This window comes from Agelaius phoeniceus, chromosome 9 (assembly GCF_051311805.1).
Source record: "Agelaius phoeniceus isolate bAgePho1 chromosome 9, bAgePho1.hap1, whole genome shotgun sequence".
NCBI lineage: Eukaryota > Metazoa > Chordata > Aves > Passeriformes > Icteridae > Agelaius > Agelaius phoeniceus.
In genome coordinates this window covers 7,346,460-7,357,258 of record NC_135273.1, presented here as the reverse complement: position 1 = coordinate 7,357,258, position 10,799 = coordinate 7,346,460, and positions in this window count along the sequence as shown.

Genomic DNA, 10,799 nt, shown 5'->3' with positions numbered 1-10,799 from the left:
TGTGAAGTCCTGATGGTCTCTTAAGACATTCAGTTATAAAATATAATTGAGAAAAAATAAACATAGTTTTAGAACACAATATTTAGGATAACCAGCATGGATGTTTTCATGAAAGAACTCTACACAAATTGTCTGTTTCCTAAAACTTCCTCTCAGACATGAAATTTGTCAATACTCCTGCAAGTCTCCTCTTCCCCATCCCTTTCCAAAGCACTAAGAGTCAAACAGTCAGGGATGAAAATATTTTAAATATATGAATACAGGTAAATTTGTTTCTTCTTCTAAATAGAGGGTGGAGGTATGGCCAGAAAAGGTTTCCTAACTGAATATGTAGGCATGATAAAATTAACCTTAATTAAATTTAAATTTAAATTTATTAAATTTATTAAATTTAAATTAAATTTAAATTAAATTATAAAATTAAAATAAAATTAAAATTAACCTAATAACATGGGAATATTTAAGATTAATGAATTAATGTATAGAGAGTACTCAGAGCTCTTTACTGATCTAAAAATAACAGTCACTGTAAGAGTGCTGAGTGTATTTTAGTTACGAAGTTTTTTAGTATTAGGTTCATTCTATAATGCTAGGTGTTAGTGTTTTATACCACAACTCGAGACACAATTTTAAAAAGCACAGTTTTAAAAAACAGCAACCAAACCAAATTATTTACTGGCAGATACTCCAACTCTGTGACTTTTCATATAACAATGGTCACAGAATTTGTTCTTGGTTCTGCTTATCAATGTCATTTTCCTTTTCTGGGTAAGTGTTTTACTAGTCTATTCAATTTACTGGTAATTTTTATTATTTGGGCTTATTAGATGTCTGATTTTATATTATTTCTTCTTTGTTTTTCTTCTTCAAGTAGCCATTTTTTATTCAGCACCTTCTGCTTCATTCCCAGCTGCCCAGACCATAAGATCCCAAAGGTGCTCCACTATTTTGTCCACTGTAGTCTGGAAATGTCAGTGAATGTAACATTTTAATCATATTGAAGACTACCAGGGATAATGCATTTCCATGCCTTAATCCCTCATTTGTATTAAATGGGCCAGAGATTTTACACCTTCTTCGTGCTCCATCTTCTTCATTGCAAATTGTGATTATGCCTGTTAAAAAATGTCTTATGGAGTTATAAATGCCTCCAATGTGGCTCAAAGGCCACAATATAGCATTGTAAGATTTCTTAAAATCTTGAAGTGTGTGTGTTCATTCTGACTATAGTGTTAAATGTCTTCAAATACATCATGATTATTCAATACTTGGAAAAATTCTTTTTCCAGAATCCAAATTGGTGTTACTGAAATGTTCCTGCTTTATTAAAACACAAACAAATAAAATACCCAATAAAAACAACCCCCCAAAAATATAAACCCTTCTGAGAAAGCTTTTTCATCTTTCAGGAAAACACAGGCACTCTCTCCACTGGCTTTTACATTGCATTTCTGAAAACCACTTTCCACGGCTCTGAAATTTTTTCAGCTATCTGAAATGAGCAGAATTATTCTGTACAGCCTTTGGCTTTGTTTACCTCCGTCTGCTTTTAATAATTTAATGGCAACCCTGTCAACACACGGTGCCAAGTTCTTCCCAAAGGCTTGTAATTGCCTCTTGGATCCCTTCAGAGCTGAGCTCCACAAACAGCTCAGGCCCATCCCTTTGTAACTTCTTTGAAAAGAAAGGATTTGCATTGTTCATCAGATTGGCAAAAGAATGATGCTCTTTGCTCCAGGTGAAGATTCTGCTCTCTTCTCAGGCATTCATGTTCTTTCTCTGTCCCACCCTCTCCACCATGCCCTCCAAATGTTTTGAAGTGGCTTTGTCTCTTGGCATTTCCTTTTGATTCAATCTCGTCATGAACCTGATCCAGCTTCTGAAGACATGCAGTCCTTTCCACATTCTGGTCCTGATTCCTTTCCAAAATCATTGATCTTGCCTCTTGGGAGAATACTGTTGGTTTCTTCAGCAGTTCTCCTAAAGCATCTCCAATCATCTTACACTTCATCTGCACACTCAAATAGAAATCTTCCAAAGCTTCAAACCTGTCCTTAGTTGCTACTCAGTTTCTCTAATTTCTCAGAATGTGTTAGTTTTACTTGTAGCATATATGTTTGTCTCTGCTGGGACAAGGCTGTCTCCTGCAGAGACATTTACAGGTTTATATCTAGCCAGCTGCTCCCAGTTTTGGGGCTTTTCTTGTACCACATGCACTCAAAGTGTTCCATGACCTCAGGGTCCACCCTTTCCTGAGACCTCTCTATTATCTGCCTCCCTGAGATTTAGTCAAGCATTTTCTAAGAATTTCTTCTTCTTTATGAGGAAAAGGCCTTGAATTCCAAGTAATATTGCTTTAATGTGACCCCACTCCTTTAGCCTGCCCAGGATTTTACAGTCAGCAGAGCTTTAATAGTCAAATGTGTGTCCAAGGTATTGCTTTATGCCACGGTCCAAGCAACTCTAACTAGAGCTGGTGTGCTAAGTCATTGCCTAATTTCTGTGGTGCAATAGATCTGGGGGCTGTTTTCTGCAATATTTGGAAGGTTAGAGGGGAATGTTTGAGAAATCGAAATATTTTAAGCCAATGATTCATATTACTGTAAAGGTGTTCTTTTATTACTTAACCAGATTGCCATTTCATAGGTTTTGCCTCTCACTGTGCCTCACCCAGTCCCATAAAAAGGAAAACATGTAACTTTGTGCCCTCTTCATGACTGAGACACTAAAACTGCTAATGTTGGACTATGTTATCATTTAGTTTATTTAATAAACTAATCAATTTTTCAAAAGAGGCCTTTAAAATTGTGCAGCTTAATGGTACCTCGAAATGGAAGCACTCAGAACTTGCCATTTACCTTGTCATTTTTCAGCCTTCTGTTACAACAAACTGCATTTTTTATAAGAATTACCAACCCACAAGGAGTGCTTTGAGGCCTGGGTGGCTTTCACCTGCTTTGCAAAACCTTGCTTTGATGGCAAACATCACAGGACTGCAAAGGTTTCTTAATTTGTGTTCCTGTGACGGTGCAATGTGCAAGCAATAGTTTTGCTGTCTGGGAATATCAACCTGTTCAGTTTATAGTCTCTAAAAATGAAGGCCAACTGGAAGGGCATCAGTAGATGTACCCATTAAGATTACAACTTCAACAACAAAACCAGCATCACTAAATTCTAAATAAGTAAAAGTTAAACCAGGGAACATCAGAATATTCAGCTTTCTGATTTCTCCCATGGCTCTTAGGAGTGTGATATACAGGTGAAGGTCTTTTTCACAGGAGAAGAGACAAAATAAAGTGCTTATCTAACTCATATTTACTCTAAATGGTACATTTGTGCTCACACAAAAACATACATATATATATATATATATATATATATATATATATATGGATCTCACCAATAAAAGTACTAGTTTGGATTAAGGTCAGTGGTCTTGCTTGCAAGTATGTAAAATGTCTTTCTGCATAAAGAGTGTGGTGTCTTCTAAAGGCTTCAGGAGTTTTCCAACCTTCCTTTCTAGTTTTACATCAAATAGCTAGAAGGAGGTTGTGCTTTATGAGTGGATACTATCCTTATCAGGAGAAGAATGAGCCCCAGTGAAATCTCTGAGACTTTCAGTCTCCCAGTTGAACAGAAATTTCCTGTCTATGAACTGAAAAGAGGTCAAGCAAGGTGGTTTTAGTGTAAGTGGCTGGATGTGCCACATCTGCCCCTCAGGTTCTAGACTGCCAGCAGCAGGATGTGATATTGAGATCAAATTATGTTAAAATTGCCCTTCTGAGGTACCACATCAGCAAAAAGCCATTGTGAAATCCAGAGTAATGGCACAGATTTATAGAAACTGGGAGCAAGCCCAAACCTTTCCTGTGGTGTAGGGACTCATTTTTTAAACTTATTACTCTGGTGTTTGTATTTACTGGGATCATCTTGTTATGTCAGCTGCAAACATATTCCATTGCATCAGGGTTTTGTTTCCCTTTGCCTTTGGTTTTCCCTTTGGCTGTGTGGGTACCCTTGGATAGCATCAGTAGTGTGGTGCAAATCTCTCCAGCTAATTCTAGGGGAGTTAGTCTGGGTACCAGAAGGGTGCAGCAGCATCAGCACTGTCCTGCACCCCTGCTGGCTGCTCTGCAGAGCTAATTAGCTCCAGGAGAGAGCACAGGAGCCTGGTAGCTCTGCACAGTATTTCATTTTCCTGTCCAGTTTTGAGGTTAGTAACACTTGTTCAGTTACCTTTAGTGCCAAAGCAATGTAAATAACAGCCCCACTCCAGGAGTACACTCAGTGCCATTGAGTGACATTTTCCTGCAGGATTTCTTCTATGAGCCAGTGAAGCAAAACAAATGTTAGGATATTCATATTAGTAAGTATATTGTGCCCTTAAAAAAGTCAGTTACTCCTTCTCCTGTGAAGGCTGTCTTTAACTGGCCTGAGTCATATCTTAAAAAAGCAACAATCAGAACTGTATCACAAAGAACAAGTGACCAAGGCAGAGCAAATAATCCTTAGATTCCTTTTGAGCCAGCTTCCTTGATTTTTTTGGCCTTTTTCCCCTGCTGTTTCAAAGTACATGGTTACCCTCTGCACCTCCATGTCTGACATTTTGTTAGGTGCTTCTGAGTAAAGCCCTCCTGCTCCAGCTCCCACGTTACTAATTTGTATCAATAAGGAACAGCTTTCATTCTTTCCCAGTCAATGCTGGAATATGCAAAGCAAATCAAAAGCTATGGTCAACATAATAAATGGAAACATCTATCTCTTCCAGTCAGCCACTGCCTCGCTGTGTTTTTTCTCCACTTTAGATAAACAATCTACAATGTGTTTACTGAGGCTTGTACTGATACCCCTCAGTGGTATAGGCAAGTCTACTTTTATTCCAGCAGACACAGAGAATAAGCCCACGGTGCACAGTGCATGCAAACCCCTTTGAAACCCAAGATTATTTGTTCTCTGACTGTTCTGAGGTAATTAAGGAGCATTGCATGTTTCTCAATTAATGATTCCTCATTCAGCTGGGGATCTTTGATGCTAATTTGTTTTAATCAGGACAGAGACTGCTAAAAAACTAAACAATTCAGTGAAGAGGAACTAGGAATTTTTAATCAAGTGGAAAAGATCTAAATGCTATGAGGGACACATCCATCGTAAGTTTTCACTTCTTGTTCATTTAACTTTGTTCTTTCAGGTCTCATAAAATGTTGCGTTAATCAATGCAAGAAAGTTTGTGAATATGAAGAATGCATAGTGGTTTTTTCTTCATCTGACGTAAACATTTGTGCTAAAATGAGGAGCTGAAATAAGAACCATGATGTTAAGACACATTCATCATGGTTTTTTAGTTATGCACTGAAGTACAGTTTTCTGTTTTGTCAAACATTATATAGGACGTTGTCAATCATTGTGGTTTTAATATGCTGGGGAGTCACTGGAAAAAACCACTGGGTTTGTGGGGGATTGGATGCTCTCCATTTAAATGTTAATTTTAAAATTATTTTGGTATCATACTACATGCATACATTGGATAAAATAACCTACTGTAAACTTCTGCCCATGGAATTAGTATTTCAAATGCTGCAGCCTATGCTACAGGAAATGACATGGTTTCTGAGGAGACCATGTATAAGCTCCATAAAATAATGTTTTATTCCTAAGTACATTTATTTATAGCTTTGAGGGAAAAGCACTTTACAGTTCTGTCTCCTCCAGCTGCTTTACCATGATAGACTTTGTGTCTTCCATCATGGAAATTCCAATGTGTTCTACTCCTATAGCTTCAAAAGAGTGGAGGTGCTCCCAAGCCTGGACTTCCAGGGATCTTTAGCCATGTGCTGGAGTTAAAGCCATGAAGAACACTTAAATCCAAAAAGTGAATCTTCCTGAACAAGCAGTATTTTAGCAACGATTCAATTAAAAGTAAATTGTACGTGCTAAGAAATTTTCAGATCAGGAGAGGCATTTAATGGCTTTGAGGTTTTTAGTGCTGGGAAACATTTTCAGATTACTGATTCTTATGTGACCTCCAGCATTTTCCCTATCACTGCTTTTAATGCATGAAACCTGTTTTGGACTGGTACCTACCTTCTTAGTACCTGTCTACTTGGCTCTAAACAGTGCCAAAAATAGGCAGAGAGACAAGAACTCTAACTGGCTTCTTTGCCCTCCTTCCTTTGTGGCTGTGAACAGTGTGTTTGTTTTGTAGTTGAGAAGTTGAAATGAACAGAAAATCCTTCTAATAAATTCCTAATGCTTTATCTTAAGGGTGAACTTTAAGCAGTTTAATAACAGCAGGGGTTTGTTTGTTTGTGGTTTTTCTTGCAAGCAAGCTTAAATATATAACAGTTTAAAGTAGAATTCTGTATGTTAAATGATTCCCATACAAATGGAAGCACAGCCACTGAAGAGTTGCCTTGCAGAAGATGGCTTTTTTCACCAAAAGCTCTCTGTACACTGTGAAGCACAGTTCAGATGTTTGAACTTATGCTAATTGAAAGATCAACATTTTTCTTTCCTCAGTGAATACCCTGCTCTTTTCCTCTTCGAGATGGCTCTCCCATGTGCAAAAAATGAGCTGTAATTATGCCCAGCTCAAGGCAATCTCAGGATCTAAAATATCCTGCCAACCAGTGTGTTCTCAATCTGCCTTGTTAGTTCACAAAATTGTGCATGTGCCTTTGCTCCAGTCTCAAACCTGATAATGTCACATCATTGGGACAGGAAATGTTCTCTGATCTTATCTGAAGTGACACTTGCAATTTCAAGTTCTAGCTTGATGAGATCACGTTGTCAGGGCTCCACATAAGTGTGATCTTTCCTGATTTGCAATTGTATCTGTTGTGAGCGGTCTTTACACTGTTCAAGCAAAAGCATATGATAATGCATTTTGTCAGATGCAAGGATAATGAAAGAGTGATTTTATGTTTCCCCTTTTAGAAAATCCAATTCGTGTGACTAAATTCAGTCAGTTTTCTTAACAGTTCCACCCCATCTGTCTAATGCTGTTTGCACCTGGAAACCCTAGTACCTGCAAAATGTGAGCGTGTCAAGGTAGTTCTCCCCTTCATGAAACGGATGAGACTTATTACCTTTAAACCTTCATTACTTCCGTGAAGCTCTGGGCTATAAAATGGTTTTTTGCACATGCTGGAGTTGTTAAAACATATATTATATGCCTTAAGCAAAAATATTTAATGTAGTAAAAGCTTGTAAAGTTGAAGAATACTTAAATACCTACGTCGTGTTATTGGCAATAAGAAAGTCTGTGATATTTAAGAGCAGGAGACTCTCAAGTCATATTTCAAATGTTTTCATTCATGATAATAATTTTCTTTAGATGTACATTATATGGGAAGGAAAGAGCTGTTACAAATGCTGTATTCCCCCTTTTAGCATATAGATTACTGGCTGAATCCTGTAACACCAAGTAAAAATAGAAGAGGGAAGAAATATTGCATATATCTAACCTGTTAAAACTTCAGGAGTCTGTGAACAAAACTATGGTGTTAAGGTACAAAGGCTTAGGTCTTCGATCCCTGTTTAAAATACATTATGACAGGTCCTACATCAATGCAGAGGACTGAGACAAAGAGCAAGTTGTGACCTCTCTTGCAACAGTACCACGGGAGCAGATTGATTTGTCTGGGTTGTAGCATGTGGATCACAATAACAAGCAAGACAGATCATAGCTATTTGACTAAATTGCTGCAAAGCCAAAAAGGGAAATAATATTTATTTGTCCATTTAAAGTGACTAAAATAGAAGGCAATAAGAATCCGGGGTATTTTACTTTCTTGGATAATAAGATGAGACTCGGCCTGAAAGGCTGGAGGAGTGGAAATAGAGGAGTTTCTTGGCAAGCATTTCTGAAATCCATACAAAACCTCTGGCAATTATTTTTTTCAACTGATTTTTCTTCCTAAATAGTTGTGTCTGAGCCAGAGGAAACACAGAGTTTCTAAGAGTTATTCTGATATCACAATAATTTTATCCCTCCTACTACAAGATTAGATAAATATACAGTTCTGTTGTATATCACACAAAGATATATGACCCAGATATATCACTAAAAATTAAACCTAAAGCGTTGCATTTGGACTGACTAATCCTGGACAAATGCTGCTTCTTTAATAATGAACACAAGCCCCAAATGCATTGTATTGTAAGAGAAGTGACAGTTCTGCCAAACCCCTGCACAACTTGCAAGATGCAGGCTCATGTGAGATTACTGTGGGCTGTGCTGACTAAGAAAAAGAAAGGACAGAATTAGGTTATTGTGATGCTACCATATATATTAGGCCATTCCTGGGATAAGAGATGCATCCCTGGTGCTGCCTCTGTGCATCCAGAGTGAAAACACTCTCCAAGTTTTGCTTGTATTTTGGGCTCAAAGTAGGCAGATGCCTCTCTCTACTCAATAAATAGGATTTTAAAGTGTTTTAACTGAATGTTACCATGTCACATTCATCACAGAGCTGCTCAGATTAATGCATTTGAAGGAGAAAGCTGTCTTGCATTATTTCTAAGGGACTGGATTTTTTCTAGCTGCACAATGTGGTTTTGTCTTTATTCCCATGATGATATTCAAACTTTATGACTGGATAGTCTAAAATGTTATTAGATGGCAACAATAGCTTGCAATCTATTGCCTGGTCAGCTGGATTTTTATTGTTTAAAACAGCTTAACCTTTCCCTACCATTTTATAGAGTATATTGAGCTCATTCTAAACCATTTTATGCTTTGGCTGAAAGATGTACTTAGTAGATGGATTTCAAAAGTATTGTGGCTGAAAATCTGCATCCTATTGCAGTAATCTGTTCTTGGCCTAATGCTAGTTATTCTTTAATACTAATCTGGAAGAAAATGCAAAATCTCTGCTAGTAAATACTGCAGGTGACATAAAAATTAGTGGAGTGGTAAATAATGACAGAAGAGATCATTTCAGTGTTCTGGATTTGCATCATTTCATAAGGTGAGCTCATCTGAACAATATGCATTTTAATACAGACAAATACAAAGTCATATGCCTGGGAACAAAAAATTCCAGTCACATGTACACAGAAGAGCAGAAAAGTACCCTTGAAATACAGTGATAGTGATGAAGATTTAGAGTTTGTGATAGGTGGTGTCTGAATGTGAGCTCCCTGTGCAATATAATGGCTGAGAGAAAAACATTAGCTCTGAATGGGTAAGCAGTGAATGTCAAGCAGGAGGGAGATGAGTTCATGGCATGACTGAGATAATTGCTTGCATTCTCTGTCCAGATCTTGTTGTCTCACATGAAGAAAAAATCTGAAGGAAAAAAAAACCAGCAAAGATAAAAGGTTCAGAGAGGAACGAAGGAATGATTCTAAGCCTGTGGAAAAGAAATTCCAATAACCTGTGATTTAAGAAAATTAATCTATCCAATTTATCTAAGAGTGGGTTAATAGGTGAATTGATACCAGTCTTCAATATCTACATAAAATACCTGTTTCACAATTCTGAATATGTCTGAACACATCACTAAAAGGATTAACAGGATCTTGTGGATGGAAGCTGGAGCTAAACAAATACAGACTTTAAAGAACCTCAGTGTTTTAAAAGGCAGGGTAATTGATTACCAGAACAATTTATCTAGTATCAGAATGTATTTTCCCCCTCTGAATATCTTTTTGAAAAATGTACTATTGTTTAAACAGAAGTTAATTTAAAATAGATTATCGTAATGATCCCTTTGGTTCTACAATCCATTAAAGAGACATTACAAATCTCCAAATATGACCCAGAATGCAGATTTTTGTTTGAAGAAGAAAATGTTTACAAAATGAAAGACCTATAGGAATATGTGCTTCATTCAATTTTAAATCTCCAAGAGAAGTGTTTAAAAGAACCAAGAAACCTCTAGTGAGAGCTGCAACACAAATAATAAGTATCAGAATTTAAAAGGGAAAACAGAGGAGAAGTGACATGAGTTTCTGCTAACTGTCTAAGCTGTCCCAAAATGCTGAAGAAAACAAACAGGGAAGGCACGGCACTAAAAACTGAATTCAGTAATAGCATAATTATTGGCATATTGCTTATAATAGGTCTTGTTTATGGTCCTTTTTAACTTGCCACTAACTTTCTCTTTTCACTGAAATGTAGCCTAGATTGTGAAATAAAACTGTAGCCATTAGATAAAAGAGTGTTGCTGAGGCTTTTTTGAAATATTGGAATAACTGCTCTATATTTCTGTGGCCTGTCATGGGAAAGAAATGAAGAAAAATATTAGTGAGCCATTAGAATATGTTTGACTCTCCAGTACTGCTCTGCACTAAGTCATGCGAGAGAACAGCTCCCGTCGCTGAAGACACACAAGGTAAAAGATATTAGTATGGAAATGACACCAGGAAGGGTCAAAGGATGGAGGAGTAATGAGAACAGACATGTCAGAAGGATGAATAGGTGTGGCCATTAATTTTAGTTGAAGAGCAAAATGTAGATTTTGGCAAGATTTAGAGGACAAGCCGAGGCTGAATATGATGCAATAGCTATAGGAGAGACAAGAGCAGGACACATTGGGATAAGGCAAGAGAGAAGAGAAACACTCTTCCTGCATACAGCATTTATTCTTTTTTACAGGGTAACACCTCATTCTGCTTCAGGGTGAGCTCAGGGACAGGAAAGGAAAGAGAGCTGCCAAAAGGCAGAATGCTTTTGCCTGCCAGGTATAGCTTTTCAGAAACTGCTCACCTCAGTTGATTCAGGGTAGTGTTGGTTTCAGAGCAAACGATGCTGAATGCAGTGACTGAACTACTTGTGAAAGAAAGTACTTAAGTAC